General features: G+C 39.3%; 1 long non-coding RNA gene across 1 annotated transcript in view; it reads left to right on the forward strand.

Moving 5' to 3' along the window:
* Positions 1–11,436, forward strand: part of LOC128907444 (uncharacterized) — a 119,028-nt gene extending 107,592 nt beyond the window's left edge. The window contains exon 3 of the long non-coding RNA XR_008465595.1: positions 11,350–11,436. This is a non-coding gene — a long non-coding RNA (uncharacterized LOC128907444). The remainder of the gene's footprint in view (positions 1–11,349) is intronic.
* The last annotated feature ends 7,064 nt before the right edge of the window (positions 11,437–18,500 follow it).

An 18,500-nucleotide genomic window follows, 5' to 3' on the forward strand; every position in this document is an offset into this window, starting at 1 on the left:
AAGTGATAATTGGAGTTAAGGTTTTGGGGTTTTTTTGTGGGTGTTCTGGTGGGCCTTTTTGGGTTTGTTAGTTTATTTATTTATTTTGTTGTTGTTGTCTTGAACAACTCTAGGACTAAACTAAAATTCCTTCTCAAATGCACTGCAGACATTGGAAGCTCAGAAAACAGAGCTCCAGTTTCCTAAGTTCCACTTTGCAGGAATGAAATGCTGTACTGTAAATATTTTAAGAACTTCACTTGGAAATTTGGCAGTCTTTCTTGTCCTGTAACCTGAAAAACTTTGATTTTTTTTTGAGGAATTAACTTTTCAAACAAACATTTTCCAACATGTTTGTTTCTCAGATGAACCAAAGAATACCATATGCATTGTGCACACCGTCATTATACATATACATACATCACTAGCAGAGTTTGAAACACTCATCAGAGCAATACTAGGCTGCTAAGACCTATGCAGGCAGCACCCTGGAACTGTTGTATAAAGAATGTTACAAACATGGCCATTTAAAAAATTTTCAGAGATTCTTCATTCTAAATATGTAGGAATATCCTCTTTTATGGAAATGAACAGTAGTAAATGGAAAATTAATTTTGTGAGATTATTGGTCTGCTGGATTAAGTTCTGCTTTTCTGCGGACCCTGAACTTTGTTTCTAGTTTGCCAGAGGGAAATGTGGCACCCACAGTGTAGAGAAATGAGATAGGAAAGATCCTGTGTGCCTCCTGTGTTGGGACAATTCGTGGTTTTTTCATTTTTGCTTTTTCCAAAAAGAATAGTGAGGTACGCTGTCTACAATCTGCAATAATTGCATAATTGAAATTTGGTCTCATTCTTATCCATTTATCTACTGTAACTAAAGGGTATACTGATCAGAAGGAGCTGCAACAGTGGAGAAAGCGTATTTATTTTCCTTTGGGAAAGAATTACAGGTCCTATCTGTACCTTTAGCTGTGTACGTAAAGTATGTATCAAACAGCAGTCTTGATAAGAAATGCAAACCTGTACAGTGGCCTCAGAACGTATCTCAGCGTGCTAATCGGCATGTGAAAATGGCAATTTTGTATAATTTATAGTTTAGCTCAATTTAATATTAGAAGTAGCATTACTGTAGTAATTAGACACAAGCTGTGGACCAAAGTCTCATTGTGCTTAGTGTTCTACAAAAAATCGAGCATAAAAGTGTGCTACAAAAAAGGGTTATGATGTAAGTACAAAACAAGTGATGAATGCAGAAGGACAAGGGGGAAAACTGAAGGTGTGAGAAAATATTCGTCAAAATGGCAAGTGGAACTTCTGGTATTTTTAACAGACTAATTATTGTCAAGCTTTTAATAGGCTTTGAAACAGGCAGGAATTTTGTGGTGGGGTATGATGAAGTGGGAAAAGCTGGAAAGGGATGCAAGTGTAGGTGAACAGGTCACTCAACCACTTGGTGCTAATTAGAGATGATAGCTGGGGTGAGTCTTTTGCAGAACCGTGCAATAGAGGTAAGCAGTTTTGTCTTTTATCCTATAGAGAAGTCAGACCCCTTAATGGGATTCAAAGAGAGTAATGACATGGCTAAAACAATGATTTAGGAAAACTAACATTCTGCATGGAAGCAGGTCAAGGCCTGAGACAGGCAGGATGAGTGTATTAACTCTGGATGATTAGGAAAGCAATATGATAGAGGTGACAACTATTCCCCAGTAGAGAATACTGTAGATGTTTTAATTGCAAAAGACAGTAAAATATTAGTTTGGACAGAAGGCAGCTGAGAATGCGTTTTGACACCTTTCTGCTGGGATCAGAGAGCGCCTTTCTTTGGGATCCCACTGCATTTCAGACTTCTGATCCAAATAAAACTGAATTTGTTGATATGGACAAAAAATATGTGTTGTGGGTTTTTTGTTTTGGTTTGTTTGTTGTTTTTTTTTTTATAAACAGTGTTTTCTCTGGAGTAACTGCTGGTTTTGCACAAGTTTTCCAAGATAGAGCAACCTGGGAAAGGACCAACTAAGGAAACCACTGCTGAATTCAGAACATACTTGAATTCTGTGCACTGCTCCTTTTGGACGTGCAGGGGAGATGAGAGTTTTCCAGCTGCGTCAAGTTTAGACTTGCTGGATGAATAGAACAGAATACCAGAGCTATCTGACAAGGAAATTATATGGCTGAGCTGATTTAAGTGTATATAGCATCGAGCACTTAATGTAGATCACCATTGTAGATTTTAGGCAATTTGACTGTAAGACATGTTAGGAGATAAAGGAATGGTATTTCATTGTTCAGGAGAGCGTGAAGTATGATGCAGAAATGTTTTAGTCCACAAAGTAGGAGGTGCAAACAAGGTTCCCCTATTTACTTGTGCTGAGATGGCATAGTCCCATCTGTAGACAAGTGGAAAAGTAGTCAGTTGTAGGACTGTCACACCTTAGTCCAAAATAGCTGCAGAGACAGGATCGTACCTGGAAAACTTTAAACAGGAGACTGAGTTGTGCTTTCTCTTGGATTTCATTGCACTACAGAGTGGTGTATTTCTGAGGAACAACTCCTGGAGCAAAGTGTCTTCAGCGGCGTAGTAGCAGTTGGAGCTAGGGAACATGAAGTGATGCAGTCTAAGACAGGGTGGGGGCCCAAAGCCAGGGAAACCAAGTCCTGTCGACAGTCTTAGAGGAAAGCATGAAGGAAAGTCAAAGTTGAACTTTGGTTTATGACACTAACTGGTGGGCTGTGTGAATAACTACAGCAGTTTCAAAGGTGTGCGACAACGTTACACATACTGCTTGTGTAATCTGGCATCTGGCAAAAGGGAACTCCTTTCTGAATGTGCTCCCCTCCTCTGTCCCATCCCTCTGGCCCTCAGGGGAATATGGACAAAAAACTAGTTATTCCTGAATAATCGCAGGTGTGTTTACAGCCTACCAGTAATTTTCCAGGAACTGCTTGCACGCGTATGTCTTGCAGTGGAAAAAGAATAACTCGTTACCATCAGTGGAAGAGGGCTGGCTGAGCTACCTTATGTATACCAATGTCTGAGCGTTTACCCAAGAACCGTGGACAGACTGTAAATTCCTATCTTAGCTTACCCTACAGTTACTCTGCCCACACCTTGAGGCGTGTTTTACGTGAGGCTCCCTTCTCATCTTTCCTGCTATCTGGCTGTAATTCTGTTCACTTTTGTTAGACCACGACACATTAATCTCTGTCCAGTCCTACCCTTAAAAGGGAGGAAACAGGAAGATCGGGACACTTAAGACTGGCTTATAGAAACTATGTCTGACCTGATCGTGAGACAACACTAGGTGTTGGGTAGTTTACTTCCTATTCCTGTGCTTAATTGTCCCATCTGTACAGTACAGCTGATGCAGCTTAACTCTTCTATGTGGAAGTCTTTGACATCTCAAGATTTAAGAACAGCAGACAGTTACATTTTCGTCCTTCATAGATATACCTTACAACATCACACTTACCATATAACAGTGTAGGACATGGAAACAGGTGCATTTACTCTGTGACTGAATGTGGAAATATGAAATTTTTCAGTTTACTCATGTTTATCCTGTTGGAGAGAAGCCGATATTTTTCAAGTCAGAAGGGAAGGGTCATACTTTAAAAATAGGGCATTAAATTTGGAGAAAGTGCATCCTGGACTTGGATCACATCATAGCTGAGTTCATATAACGAAATTAGAAAATATACAAAATATGTTATGAATTTACCAGAATGTATGCTTCTCTAAAAAGAGTGTATTTGTCAGTATCATAATCAATTTATTGTTCAGAGTCCTTGTCAGAATCAAGAAGGGGGAGGAATGAGAACATTGACAGATACTCAAGTCATGAGAATACTAGTGTAATGTGTATATTTTAGTATAGAGGATCTAAAATTGTAGATAGTTTATAGTGATGAAAATTCATTAAATACAGAAGAATTCTCCAAGAATTTTAATGCGCAGAAGACCCCAAACCTAGAGCATTTAGACAGAAATGCTGTCCTGAATAGGTCCTTTTGGATGATAGCTCTGACCTTGTTGGAAATTTGTGGCAATGTCAGTGACACTCTTGTTTTGGTTTGGCCTTTTGCATTAGGCAGGTGTTCCATTTACACTTCCAAAAATTTTAATTTTTAAAGAAAATTCCCTAAAGGTGAATACCATCTCTTCAAGGACGATTGTGAAAAGAATAGTGTAACCCTCAGTCAAAGAACCAGTGTAGTCTAATGCCTTCTTGGCAAGATGATCCACTGATATATTAACATATGTCTTGTTTTTGCTTTTTTCTTTTTGGAATTGCTTCTTTTTTTCTTTTTTTTTCATATCAGATATGATTAGTCAGAATGAATATATAACACGTATCATTCCCTTATGGAATGTTATTTTTTTTCTGTTGGGCATGATTCCTATGAAATTTCTAGTTTCAAAACCCAAGTTCAATAGTGTTCTAGACAGTGTGATCACTATAGCTTCCTGTTACTGCTTGCTCCTTAGATATTTAATAAAAGGATATTATTTTTCTAATGCAGGCTTGTTACTTCAAATGTTTTCCATGTGGACTTTTTTTTTTTGAGATATTTTTTTCCAAAATTATTTTTATTCTTTAATAGTTTTATCCTCAAAGGAAGAAATGTACCTCTCCTCTTCCTTTAGTCTTTCTGTAACATTTTAGCTCCATGTTCAGGATATTTATTTGACCTTTTATATCTCCTACATCTAATGACATTTGTTTTGTTAGCTATTGTAAAGATGAATGACCTTTTAACTCTTAAAAAAAATATATATCCATTTTCCTCTTTCTTTGCTCTCTTTTCTTGCTATAGAGGTAATCTTTGCTCTTTCCTCTGACTGGCTTTAAAGTCTTAGGATGAAATCCTAGCCCTCATTAAGTCGGGGGAAAGACTGCTGCTAACTTAGTTGGGTCTAGATTTGACTACTGGTTTCACTGAGAACGCAGAGCTGTTGCCCATATTTGCAACTAACAAGTTAGCCATTTTAGCCCTCTTTCCCCAAAACAGTAAACATGGAGTTTTTAGTGTTTACTCTTGGTAAATTGTGGTTCTGTGCCTAAAAGAAGGTACTAATTGAGATTATCATCAGAGTTGGGAAAAAACCTATTTCCCTATTTAAAAAAAAAAAAGTTAAATGTCAAAACGTAGCTCTTTATTCGGAACTGGGAGGCGCTGAAATTCTTTATGAAATGAAACATGAGTAACTCCGTTAAAGGGGAATGTGTCTGGGATGTATCAGATTTATGTACAAAATCATCATCTGCCTCGTGTAGAGAACAGGCAGAGCCTGTGTTTCTGGAAAGTAGCTTAACCAAGTGGCTATTTTGGTAGGTGCAGTGCTACTCAGAGCACTCCTACCAGGGAAAAAGATCAGCTTTGATGACAAAACCTCTTTCTGCTAACAGATATTCAGAGATTTATGGCAAATGAAAATTGTCTCATGGTAATTTCCTGAGGGCATTTTTGTTGATTCTTGGATTTCTCAGGTGATTTAGGGAACATTTAGTTAATTTTACAGCAGGAACAAAATGAAAGAATGAGAGAGTGAGAAAGCACTATTATTACCTTTCATGTTAAATTTCTTTCTTATCATATACGCTCCAAGTGCGTCATCCTGTTTTCTTGTGAAAAATAGTAATTGCATCAGAATAACCTATGTGAAAGCAAGACTTTGTAGGTCAGTGAAATTTTAAGGGGCATAAAATGATTTTTTTTTTCTTTGAGTTTCCTATCTAGTTATTTCTTATAGAAGTGCTATGTGCATCCATGTATTCCCATGACAAAGTTATGATTTATTTTAGCTGACTCCTTTTGGGAAAGATGGATACACGAAGAATTGAACTATAAATAAACTGTGATTCAGAACTCTCATTTCTACTGTGGTGGTTTGCCTAAGTAAAAATGACAGACTGGCTAAATAACAGGTTAATGAAAACATTAAATGTTTCCTATGCTCTAACTCTGCATTTTTTAATCATAGAATTTCAGTGGGCAAAAGTTGAATGATCTGGCTCCTAAATGTTCTTAAGTTTGAAAATAAAGGAAATTTATTGCTATTCTTGCTATAAATTTGTATTAGTTTTAGCTCATTTTAATGGTTCTCTGATGAAATGCATAGTTATCTTGCAGGGACTCTGACATCAACAAGTGGGAGACTTAATCTCTGTGTAACACTTAGCCGTGTGTGAATCACGAAGCAATATTTTTGTTCTGATCTCACTCGTAAAACATGTTAGCTGGATTTTATTTCCCTCTGCTGTCTTATTTCCAAATGAGATTGATCAGTGCTAAAAAAAATCCCTCCCTTATAGGGAGTGTTTTAGGAGTTGTTAATGTAAACGAACTATTAAGAGTAAGGCAAGTAAGTGCAGCATATCCTGTTACATGGTATGTATGTCTAAAAACCTATGTTGTGGGTAGCAGCTCCCAAGCACTTGCACAAAGTCACCTGCTCTTCAAATGTCTTCTTGTTGTAAAGTTTTCTAGACCTAGAGCACATACGAATCAGACCCCCCTGAGCAATGCTGGCTCAATAGAAAAGAGGTTGAGCTTGGAGCTGGGACCTGCAAGAAGCAGAGACCATCATCGTGCCCCTTGGGCTGCGAGGCTGATTGCATGCAGAAGTCCCGTTATGTCTCTCCGAAGCCTACGTTAATGGTTACATTTGTGGCTGTTTCTTACCCTCCCTTGCAGCAGTTTGCAGTTCTCTGGAAACTGAAACAAATGCTGTTTTCCCGTATTCCCCCCTTCTGGGGTCTCAAAAATAAGAGATAAATTCTCTTCTCAACTATATAGTGTAAAAGGTAACTGTCATGCAAAGCTTCTTTGTGCTTTTGCTGCTTTCTAATAAATATAACCAAACATATTGTAAATATTTTTTCCAGTTTCTTTGATATAAATAGCAAATCCTGTAGATGACTGAATTAATCTAATAGGGATGGGTAATGATGTGGCTGGAGACCAATACTTTCATTTGTCCCTTGGCTTCTTGAGTGTATGAAGCAGCTCAGCTACTCTATTGTATCGATAATTCAATGTATGATGCTGTATTTGGTGAATTTTTTTGGTCAAATCAGATGTTTTCCCATTTTCCTCCTACCCTTGTTAATGCCAAGCAGTGCATGGTCTGCAATTAATGTTGGCTTATCCTCATAGGACACTTGCTCTCTTTCCCTCCCAAAAGCAAGTATTAGCAAATATTAGGATGACGTGTTATTAAGGAGTGTTAAAGATTTAAATTTATTAGCGGATGCTGTTTTAAACATTTCATTTTTTTGGTGCTCATCACAGAGCTGTTTATAGAAGTACAGAGTTATCAAAAATGCTGTAGTAATAGGAAAGGTCTGTCTGAAATATACCAAGAAAAGTCCATCTTCGCCAGACTGCTTCAAGTCCCTTGGGGCTACACCAGGGCTTTACTGTGATTCATCTGCGAGGGATCTGTTGCCTCATCTCACCTCTGAACCAAGCAGCGTATGTCAGCCACCTTAATACTGTTTCTCCAGAGAATATGTACTACTGGAGTTATGTCCAGTTTTATTTTAAAAAGTGTTCTGGTGTAACCTGTGTAGGAGTAAAAGATACAGCCGATGTTTTCTCATTGACTCCAGTAACCTCAGTTTCCTTTTTGCTAGATGCCAAGCAGTGAACACAGGCTGTCTGTGATGCTTACCCTTGCAAAAACAGCATGTGCACATCTCTCTCTCTTGTGCATATTGGTATGGAGGTCCCAAAGGAAGCTGCTTGCTGTTACTTTATGATGTTGGGGGTGAGTCCAATTTTGTGAGGGAAAATGAAGAAGGCTTGTGACGCGCCATTAACCATGGGCTTTTTTCAAAACTGCTTCCAACAGCTCCTTGCTCCAATGCCTACAATGCCTGGGCACTGGAGTGCCCAGTCTTTAGATGTTGCCACAAAATGGGGATGGCCATTGACATCAGTGAGGCACAGCGTCTTCCAGGTGGGCTAGGAAGTTTGGCCAGCCCCAGGAAGGGAAACTGTTCTGTCCAAAGTGCTGTGATAGCATGGACTTTTTCATGGAGCCCGGTAGCCATTGAAGGGGTCTTTGGCTTGCCACTGCTCCTTGAGCTTCCCGTGGAGTGCTACAACTTTGTTCTAGTACCAAGGTCGGCCTTACTGTATACCTAAGGCTGAGTGAGCATAAAAGACCTGAGCATGTAGCTAATCCTCTGAACTGAGGAACAGATAAGTGCTTTCCTCCACCCTGAAACCCCAACTCAGATAGAAGTGATGGCTTGAAAGAGGAGTCACTAGGTAAAAGTTTGTGGAGGGTAGGTTAAGTATGGAAGTGGCCATCATGATCTCTTTTGGCCTTAAACTCTACAGAATTAGGTTGATTGTGTGCATCCAATTTATAAGGCCTCTCTCCTGTAAAAGTTGCCACCACTGGCAACTCTTTCCCAATAGTCCTGACAGGTTAAATGGGTGAAGAAGTGGCAATTTTAAAACTGGTTTATTGTGTGAGTTCTTTAAGTGTCTATGTATTATTACTAGTGTCTAAGCAACTAATGCATAGAATCAAAATACTGTACTTGGAAATACATTCATGTTTTCTCTCTTCTTCTATTTAATGTAACTTGGCCATAAATTTGTATTAAGTTACATTTAGGTCTGGCATATATCTTCCTTGGATCACATTCTCAAAAGATAGCAGGCTGCATTGATCCATTAATTTCAGTGGAGTACAACAATTTATATATCAGTTGTATACGGAAGCATAATGAAGGGTATGTTCATTCAAAACCAGAATCAAATACCTTTAGATCTGTCCTCACCTTCTGCTCTCTGCAATAAACTGGAACTAAATCCATTGATTCATTTTTTTCTTTTTTGCATAATACTAAAAATGTGCCTTACTCTGGGATATATTATTTGAGTTTTGTATAAATTTTGCACTATCTGTTTGCCATTCATCCTCATGCCTGCTGTCGGAAACGCATCAGGAAACAAAAGTGAGCCTAATTGACAGCTCTGTGGAGGCTGAAGGTAGGCTGTGACCTCAAAAGAGGACTGCTTTCATAATGAGAGACAGCTGAAAGATTATGTATATAGAGCCACTAAAATAGATTCCCTGGCTCTTTTTCATAAACCAGCAGATGGTAGCAGAGTCTACAGATCTCTGAGAAGGCAAATGTACATTAAATACTGTAACTGCCCTCATTCATTTGCCATTCATCTTTACTTGTCAGCCTCTTCATAAGTGCCTTCTGTAGTGCTGACCCTGAAATTGCATCATTTAATCTGTAATCATATATTGCCAACACTTCCCCTTTCTATCGCGTATCAACTGCGTTAATTCTGCCGTACTGTGGACCTCTGATAGCTGCAGGCAAGTCTCTGTAGAAAAGAGATATTCATAAAATGGAATAGAGACAAGAGGAAAGGCTGACTTGCTGGACAGAAAGGGATGGGGAAGACGGGAAGTGAGAGTAAAGAGATGTGTGGGCATGGATTTTTCTGCCTGTCCGCTCCTCTTTCATGTGTCCTTGGAAGTCTAAGTGGCCTATTACTATTACTAATATTTAAGAGCTGCCAGAGCGCTCAACCCCTGGCATAGAAAAGCACAGAGAAAGCACAGGTCCTCCTTATGGAGTCTCATATTTGAACAGAGGTGCTGTGTATAGAAACGAGCCAGAAGAATATGCTTTCTGAGTCGAAACCAGCTGGGATAATGAATGTGTGAGAGCATTTCTAATTAAATGGGATTCATGGTGTGTTTTTGAGAGGGGATTTGAAAGGGGAGGCTGAACGCTTTATTTTCTGAAGAGGGGGACGGACCCAGTGTCCTTGAAGACTGACGTATTTTTTCCTGCTCTTCTTGTGACTGTGCCCGAGGATGGCAGGGCTCAAAAGTTCAAATATTGTCAACAGTTAGTCATGTTGAAACTGCTGTTGAGATGTGAGCTACATGCTGTGAGCCTGTCTGCAGTGACTGGTGAAAAATACGCTTTCAGGAGACACTGACAGACCGAAGAACCCAACATGCCAAAATGATTAAGTCAAATATACCATTTTATCCCTTGATCCATTTTTCCTCAGAAGGATCAGCCATAGGATAATGAAGCTTCCTGAAAACGGCATCTATGAAAACAGAGCATTAAAGCCAGCATGCCTGCTTAAAGGGTGCAAATTGCTCAGTTCTAGATCTGTTTCCATCATACTGGAATATCTCCTCTGTGGCCCTGGAAAAACTACAGGTTTTCTTTTTACCTCTTGCACACAGATCCTAGCAAGAGTCCGGAAAAGGCTTGCTTTTCAAAGGTGTTATAACAGTCGCAGGCTCTAGATGGTACTATGTAATCGCTCTATTGTGTCCTGCCTTTTGTAATGGTTTCTTACTTTTTTTTTTTTGGCTTCTACAAAATGTAGGGAAAGCAGAGCAGCAAAATGAAGTCAGCAAGAAACCCACCAAATAAAAAATAAAAAGGTCATAGATTTTTGTTTCAGACTGCATATTTAGATTAGCTTTCATTCTTGTATAATGGGCTAGATGTTCTAACAGTGCTTAACGCATTAGGTTCTAGTATTAATGAGTTATGCTGTATTGAGCCAGTGTTTTCATTACACTTACTGGCAAGAAAAGAAAAGAGGAAAGATTAATGCAGGATTCCCCAAGAGAAAAGCAGTTTCTTTCTTGTGGTTCTGAGTTTTTTCGCTCGTGGTGTGTGTGCACAGTGTGCATGAACATCTGTGCACACATGCGAAGTTTCAGTGGGGGCATTTTGCACACTGAAGATATCAGTTCTTTGTTAAAGTCAGGCAAGAGGGTCCTATGTGCAGAAGCGGGAACAACAATTATAAAAAATAAAAAAAAGGGAAAAACCAGACCATTTCTAACAGCAGAAACAGTTATCTGTACGCAATCCCTCATGACCTTTTGCTCCAGAAGTTAGTAGTAAACGAGAGCCCTTCACCACTCCAAATGCCACGAGGGACATACACTTTCTTCGAGAGAGGAGTGGGAATCCCTAGCCTTTTGTGTATTCCATTTTTAAGGACTGCCTTTCTGAGTTCAGAGACACAGTAGGATAAACAGCTATTTTCTACAGAGCTGCAGTAAAATATCTCTGAGTATGTAATAAATGCTGTAATATGGATTTTTCAGACTGCTAAAGAAAAATAAAATACAAGCCCTAATGCATTTGCCTCCCTAGACATTTTAATTCAAAATTAAGGTTTTCTGTGAAACTCTTCTCAGCATAACTGCACTAGAAAGCCATAAAATTCCAGTTGAGACAATGAGTGAATCACAATCGATACGTTTTATTTTCCAAATACTATTTTACCAAATTTCTGACACTTATCATTCTTAGACAAGCTCCTTTTTATTCTTAACCTACAGTTATTAATGTACCTGCAATTCCTGACAATCATCCAAGGGTACAAACTCTACTCTGACTCCAGCAAAATGAAGATACTTGAATCAAAGAAGACAATTCAAGGACTAGTTGAAGTTTTGTCCATGGAAATTCCTACCAGGAATTAGGTGTGTATGTTATAAGGTAAGCCCATGAATAATCAGGAAAAGGGAATGTTTATTTGAGACGAGGAAGAGTCTATGACAATGTAAACATTAACATTGTCTCTAGTTGTGACTGCTTCAATTGTTTTTTCTCTTGCATGGATGAGCAGGAGGCAATATTTGCTCTCTGTCAATGGTTTCTGGAAGTGTGGGATATATGTTTCCAGCAATGGGGAAATTGGTTTATATATAACTAAAATTGAGCCTCTTCTACTTTCATCACATGAGCTTTGACTCCATACCTGCTTGTGCTGTTGCTGTTCTATATTGATTTTTATACTTATCAGTCTCATCGGTATAATATTTGGGAACCTTCCAGTACTCTTTTAGACTGTGTAAGTAACAGCTGCCATTGTTTCTCCAGGGAGTAGATCTGTGTTCAGTGTAGTGCTTGGGCTTCTGATGTATGCAGAGCTGTATGTGGAGCAGGCAAGCCTGAAGAAGATCTCCTCTTCATCCCTTGTCTTCTGTCTTGCCTCCCTCCTCCCTTGACGACTTCTGCTGAAACAGTGGAGAAAAATATATCCCTGTATCTTAGAGCAGGTTTTATTAATATTTTTTCTTTTTACTCAAGCGGTCCCAAGGCAACTTCTAATATTTTTGTGTGGTTTTAATATGTGTCATTCTGAAAAATCTATGTGAAGAAGTTGTATATGAAATATTTTCTTTTTTTTAAATTTTCTTAAAAAATATAGCTTGACTTTTATTCTATGATTAAAAACTTGAAAACCATCAAATTCTCCGGAGAGAATATATAAAAAAGAAAACATGCAAAAGCTACCCAGAAACTGAGAGGGAGACGAAAGTGTGGTGTCTTCTTGGGTAAACTGGTGGGCACCAGCTCAACAGTTGTTCAGTGTTGAAGAATGAAGTGTCTAAAAGTGCCAGCTTTGTCCTGCAGTGGGCACTCCTAAATTCTCTCTTGTTTTTTTCTAATACCAGCTATAATGCATCCAACTGATACAAACTGATAAAAACCTGACTAGCTCTTTCCTCTTCCAATTTTTGCTGTGGACTTCACTAAGTGCCTATTTCTTGTTCTAACTGCAGCAAATGTGAAAGCCGTTGATCAGAACTGCAAATGGTGATCACTGTTCAGTGGTTGCCAAACATCAGTAAATGAATTTATTTGATTCCAGATGTCTAACTTTGAAGGGCGTTAGAAAAAAAAAATAGGATTAAGTGGGCTGAAGGAACTAAACCTGACAATTATTCTGGGGTAAAATGTAAACATTTGTAAGAGGTGTTAAAAGCAAGAGAAAAAAAAGATTGTTGGTCATCTTAAAGTGCAGAATACGAGTTTCTTCACATTCTTTGAGATCGAAAATGTCATTGAATGAAATTTTGCCTACTGAAGCAGAAGAGCGGAGTATTGTTTGATCTTTCAAGGGAGACATGTTTGATGCTGTTGTCATCAAACCCCAGCTATAACGATTAAATCTGTGTTCAAGGCCTTTGAAGTTCAATTCAGTTAATTCAGAAACAATGTTAGTTTGCATTTGACAACAAAATAATCACTCTTTTGTGCTATGCACACAGATTTTATCTGTAAGTATACATATAGTTATAGATGTGTATATGTGTATTATATGTATATATGTGCATGCATGTTTGGAAAGATTAATTTTGTTGCTATTCTGTATATGTAATATGTAAAATGTGACTCAAGGTAGTGAAACCTTTCAAAATGGGAGAAATGTTAAGTGCTCTCTGGTGCGTGAGCAGGTATTCATGCCCATGCTTTTCTGTACAGGTATGCAACACTGGAATTGTCATACTGGATCAGAAGTGCAGTCTGCCTGATCCTCCTTCCCAGGCCTGGCCAATATGGGATGCTTCAGAGAGAAGTAGATGAAACTCTATCCACACCATTTTGAAAAAATATTAAAGTACACCCTGAAGCACAGTCTTATGTCTTATTCAAAACTCTATTTAAGAATTAACTCTTAGAAGCAGGAATGGTCTTATTTGATATACAAATGTATCTTTTCCACAGGATCTCAGAAAATAAGGCTGAAGGAGTTGAGAGGTGCTAAAAGTTCCTTTCCATCCCCCAGGTGGATCAACTAAGTCCTGTGCCATTCCTCACAGATATCTGGAGGTTCCTGGAAACAAGGTAAGCAAAGATGTACACTCCACAGCCTCTAAGGTCAAACTTTATTTTGGTGCTTTACTAGCTCAACAGTCCCTAGGTGATGATGATATAACAATAAAATGGGAGCATTTGACACTTGGCGACAGACATGAAATAGGCAGCAGGGCTGCTGGCATGGTTTTGTGGGTATGATTTCTTTTATTCATTTATTTTCCACATGCACACCAAAGTGCTCCTCCATTCACCAGCAGTCTGTGTCCTCCAGCGTGGCATAAAGGAGCAGTGCAGCAGATATGGGAGAAAAACTTAATGATTGCTCCTTAGTGAAAATCACTGGAGCCATTGAAAATGGTGGTGGTGAAGTGTTATCAGCTGCCCCTTGCTTGGTGCTCCTAATACCATTCCACCCATCCTAGTTCCCTTCCACCGTCCCTAGTACAGGGACGGTGGAAGGGAATGTGAGTTGCACCTTGGAGGTATGATGCAGTCTGGGCTGTTGTCTTCAGTGGCTAAAAAGATACATGTGTGTTTGGGGTATGATGGTCTCTTAGGTTCATCCTTCCTCAGGACCGTCATCTAAAGTGTTTGGCATATTTTTATTGGAGCTTCCTGGGCTTGAATGGGTTGGCAGAAGCTGGGCAGGTTGCCAGCGCCGGCTGAGGAGAGAAGTGCTAACAAATGTTTGCAGCCTGAAGGGAGAGGAGGAAAAAGGAGAGGGCCCTCTAGCAGGGAGAGAAGCATCGGGCGGGGCCCAAACACACAAGAAACCGTAGGCTTAAGTGTAACATGTCACTGGAGTATTTGAAATAAAATGTTCCAAAGTGTTGACAGGCAAAACACCTGTTTGTCACTTCATATACTCTGCCCAGCTAAGCCAGTTCCTGAAGTTCTCCCACAAGCCTCTAGCTGTCTTTTCCCAATAACCTTCTCCCTTTTTATTATTATCTTTGAGGAAATAACTTCTGCATAGACCTTGATTGCCAAACTTGTTATTGCATATTATCAGTTTCCCTCTGTATGTATGTGAGACATAGTGCAAGTGCATTTAATGGGATTTTGTAGCTTCCCAGGTTACTTTGGGAGTCTTGCCCCAGTCAAGTAAGGCATATACTTGCCCTGCTTCCTTCCTGCAGCAGCAGCTGGAGTTCGCTTCTATGGAGCTTGGGTGAACTTGGGTTAAGTAAATAATGCCATTGCTGTTGCAGTTTACAAATGCCCAAACAAATTGCATGTTTCTCTGTTACCATGTGTTCAACTGCAAAGGCAGGAGATATTTTGATGTAGATTTATCTTGCCGTGATATTTCCTTCAGAGTGGCAGAAGAATTAAAAATGGTGGGCTGAGAGTTTCTTGCTGGCTTTTGTTTTGTGTGCTTTATAGTTCTCCCTAAAGCATTACAAACTTCTTTGGCTATTTAGAAGATGATGTGCTTGGTGTAACAACACGGAATTAAGCTTCAGAAAAACACATGACATCTATTGCAACGTTGTGAGGCTGTACAAATGGAGCTAGGCAGCTTCATTTATGTGACTTATACAGCTTAATATTAAAATTTCATGTAGTTAATTAGGAAATTGAAATAAAATGGATGGTTTATTAAAGTGCTGAACGTGGGGCGCTATTAGAAATTGAGGAATCCTAGGGCCAAATTGTTTTCATTCAGACTTCTACATTTGGATATGATTCCTTAAAATGAGGTACTCAGTGCTTTGAAAATGTTGGTGCTTTGAAAATGTTGTTAGCTGACTTGATAGACCAGTAAGAAGTTGTTATTTTTCTCATGTCCTCTGAGCAAAAGCACCCCACTCTCTATTGGCATCCTAGGGATGGAATCACAGGCAGCTCATAAAGATATAACTGTTTCTATTATGCTTACCTGGAAAGTAAAGACTATTCATTTTGGGTGCTACTATGGGAAATTAAATTCTTTTCCTCAAGAAAGAGAAGAAAGTGAAATAAACTTGTTCCTATAATAATGGGAAAGAAGATTCAAACCTGGTGACTGCCTTGCAGGTCTGGGGGAAAAAAGTCTCAGCAGCCCAATAAATTGTGTGTTTTATTATTTGGTATTCCTTACATAAAAAGAACACAAATGAAAAGGCCTGACCTTTTCACGGGCGGCAGCAGAACTCTGACAATAGTCAATACTTACAGCTAATAGTTGTGCAATTTAAGATCTACTGTATAATGATACATTCGTAAACAATTTTTTTTCTCTTTTCCTAGAGCAACGTGAATAGCAAACTACTGGCAGTAAGTATAAAAATAAAGTATTGCTTTCCTAATAGTTGTTTTTCTCAGTCCTGTAATTAGAGTTGTGCGGAACTATCCAGGGAAGATGCTGATAAGGGAGCCAAGAAAATAACAGGCAGAAGAGGGGATCAGACAGTCATTGCCTTCCTGGTGGCCCGAGCACTGCACTAAGCAACCCACGTGCTGCTCTTCACTGATGCTTTTCTGGTACAAAACATAAAATGGAATTTTCGGAAAATGTTGTGGTGGGAGGAGAATATGGGGGACACTTTAAAAGCAAAAAAATATGGGAACCAAGATGAAACATTTTGTGTTGATGTAACTAGGCATTTAGCAATGTCCAGATGGACTGTCAAGCCTGGAGAAATTCAAAACTGCATTCCAAAATAGAAATCTCCCCCATCCCCCTGGTTAACCCACTTTTCGATGTTTCGTTTTTTAAAAATGATTACAATGCAAATATGGTTTTTTATTTTATTTTATTTTATTTTTTAATTATGTACCTTCCACTTTCCCTATAGGTAGAAGTCAGCAGCAGCTATTTCAGTACCTGCGCATCTGGTGCCTCATAAAGGGATGTGCCAGAACCATCAGAAATGTTTAACAGTGCTTAGACCAAACACCCGCTATCAATTCAGGTGTAGAGAGAGAAAGAACCCAATTAGAAATAACTGTGGGACCAAACTCTAGCAGATGTTCAATTACCCTTGCTACCTACGTTGCGACAGACTGAAGGTGCAGTTGGTGTTGTATACATGCATCGTTTCAGGACTGGGTTTGAATTTCCATGTGTAATGCCATCTGCGCTAACGCTCACTGCTCTTACCACTCTCCTACAGCTCTCCTGTTTGGGATGCCCTGTTGCATGGGACGTATTTCTGTGCAGTTTGCGTTTGCCTGCAGCAACATGCTTCACAAATAAAATGTGGATTATGTTGGTAGGGTTGGGCAAAAGGTAATGGGCTCCTACCAGCATTCTTCATCTGAGCAGAAATCCATTTTTTTTCTCCTATGCACAGAAAGGCTTTAATTTTAACAATTTAAGTTATCCTTCAGCAATGTGGATACGTGGCTTTGGCTGCTGACACCTGCAAAGTGCAGGGCTAGGCAAATCTGTCTGGAATACCTGAAAGGTGTGACTGTTGCTCTACTAAAAATGAGGAGAGGAGCTCCAACACAGGCAGACCACATACCTCATGCCTTCAGTTGGACTCTAGGTCATTCCAAGGAATTATTTCAGTACTTGGTCATTAACTTAATCTAGTGACAAATTAAAAAGCTTCTTCTATCCTGCCAGGATAGAAAAATGACTTTTTTATCCCCGCACAGCTGCAACTGAGAGAAACAGAAATTAATATTGCTCCTAAATGTGGATCTAGGCTGGAGAGATGCCAGACTCACAGGGTCAGGGTAAAAACTTGCTTGCTTTTGACAGGAGATAGGCTTTAAATTTACTTCCTAAGCTGATGGGTTATGAAATGGAGTTCTGCAAAGCTAGCAGACAGGAATTATTTTTTATTGCTAAAATTGTGTGTGTGATGTTGGAAAAACAACCAGGTTACAAAAGAGTGCCCTGTCAGTGGAGCGGAGCATTTGGCAATGAACTAGTTACAGCTTTTTCCTCCTCAAAAGGCTAAAGAAAAGATGACTCTTTCCTCCTGGGCAAAAGCTGTAGATAGACGAATAAGTGAAACAAATGAGGGTCCACAGTCTCTCTTTTAGGAGATGTAATATTTTTAAGTAATTTTGAAAGAAAATGCTTCATTTTTGTCATATTTTAATATTCCTGAGCCCAGGGTGATAAGACACATCAATCTCAACTCTAACAATCATAACCTTGGAAAAGTTTTCTTTTCGTTTGGGAGAGCTGATGAGAAATGTGAAAGCACCTTAAGGGGGTACAAAAGTCTCTTAGAGGCTGGGAAGAATGGCAGGTTTCTCCTTTTCATGAAAGGGGCAATGTTCACTGACAATGGCTGTCAGTAAGATTTCATCCCTGTGGGCTGCCCTTTTCATTGCCCACCGTTGGCTGAGTCCGGAGGAGACCTGGTGTGTGAAAAGAAGTGATTCAGCTTCACAGAAGGATGAGGAAACTGGTTCAGTTCAAATATGAAGAGCTGTAGGAGAGTGGTAAGAGCACTGAGCGTTATCGCAGATGGCACTACAACGCTTGGCATTGTCCTAGCCACGTGGCTTGTCACAAATTCAGTTGTATAACTCTGCATCAGTTTCTTTGCTCTGTATGTTTAGATCCCCCAGAGTTCACGTGTGGGTTTGAAGAGGCAACCACATGTGGCACAGCTTCTAAGGTATGGCCATTATTTGACCTTACATCTCATTGATTTTTCCATGTGTTCCGTTTTGTTCAGAATACTGGTGTGTTGTGTGCTTTCGCATCAGTTTGTATTTTCTTCCTTGCTTTGCCGTGACTTCATATGGGCAGCAACTAGAAAAACATATTAGTATGAGAAAACTGTACATACTGTTAAAATGAATTAAAAGATGGCTGCAAGTCCTGCCACATCAGAACGAGATTAAAAAGGAAAATCTGTGTGTACTCTTGTCAGTAATTAATGTGTGCGGTTTCAGTGCTCTCATTAGTATCTTAGCGCTATGACAGAGT

The sequence above is a fragment of the Rissa tridactyla genome, chromosome 3 (assembly GCF_028500815.1).
Source record: "Rissa tridactyla isolate bRisTri1 chromosome 3, bRisTri1.patW.cur.20221130, whole genome shotgun sequence".
In the NCBI taxonomy this organism is placed as follows: Eukaryota; Metazoa; Chordata; class Aves; order Charadriiformes; family Laridae; genus Rissa; species Rissa tridactyla.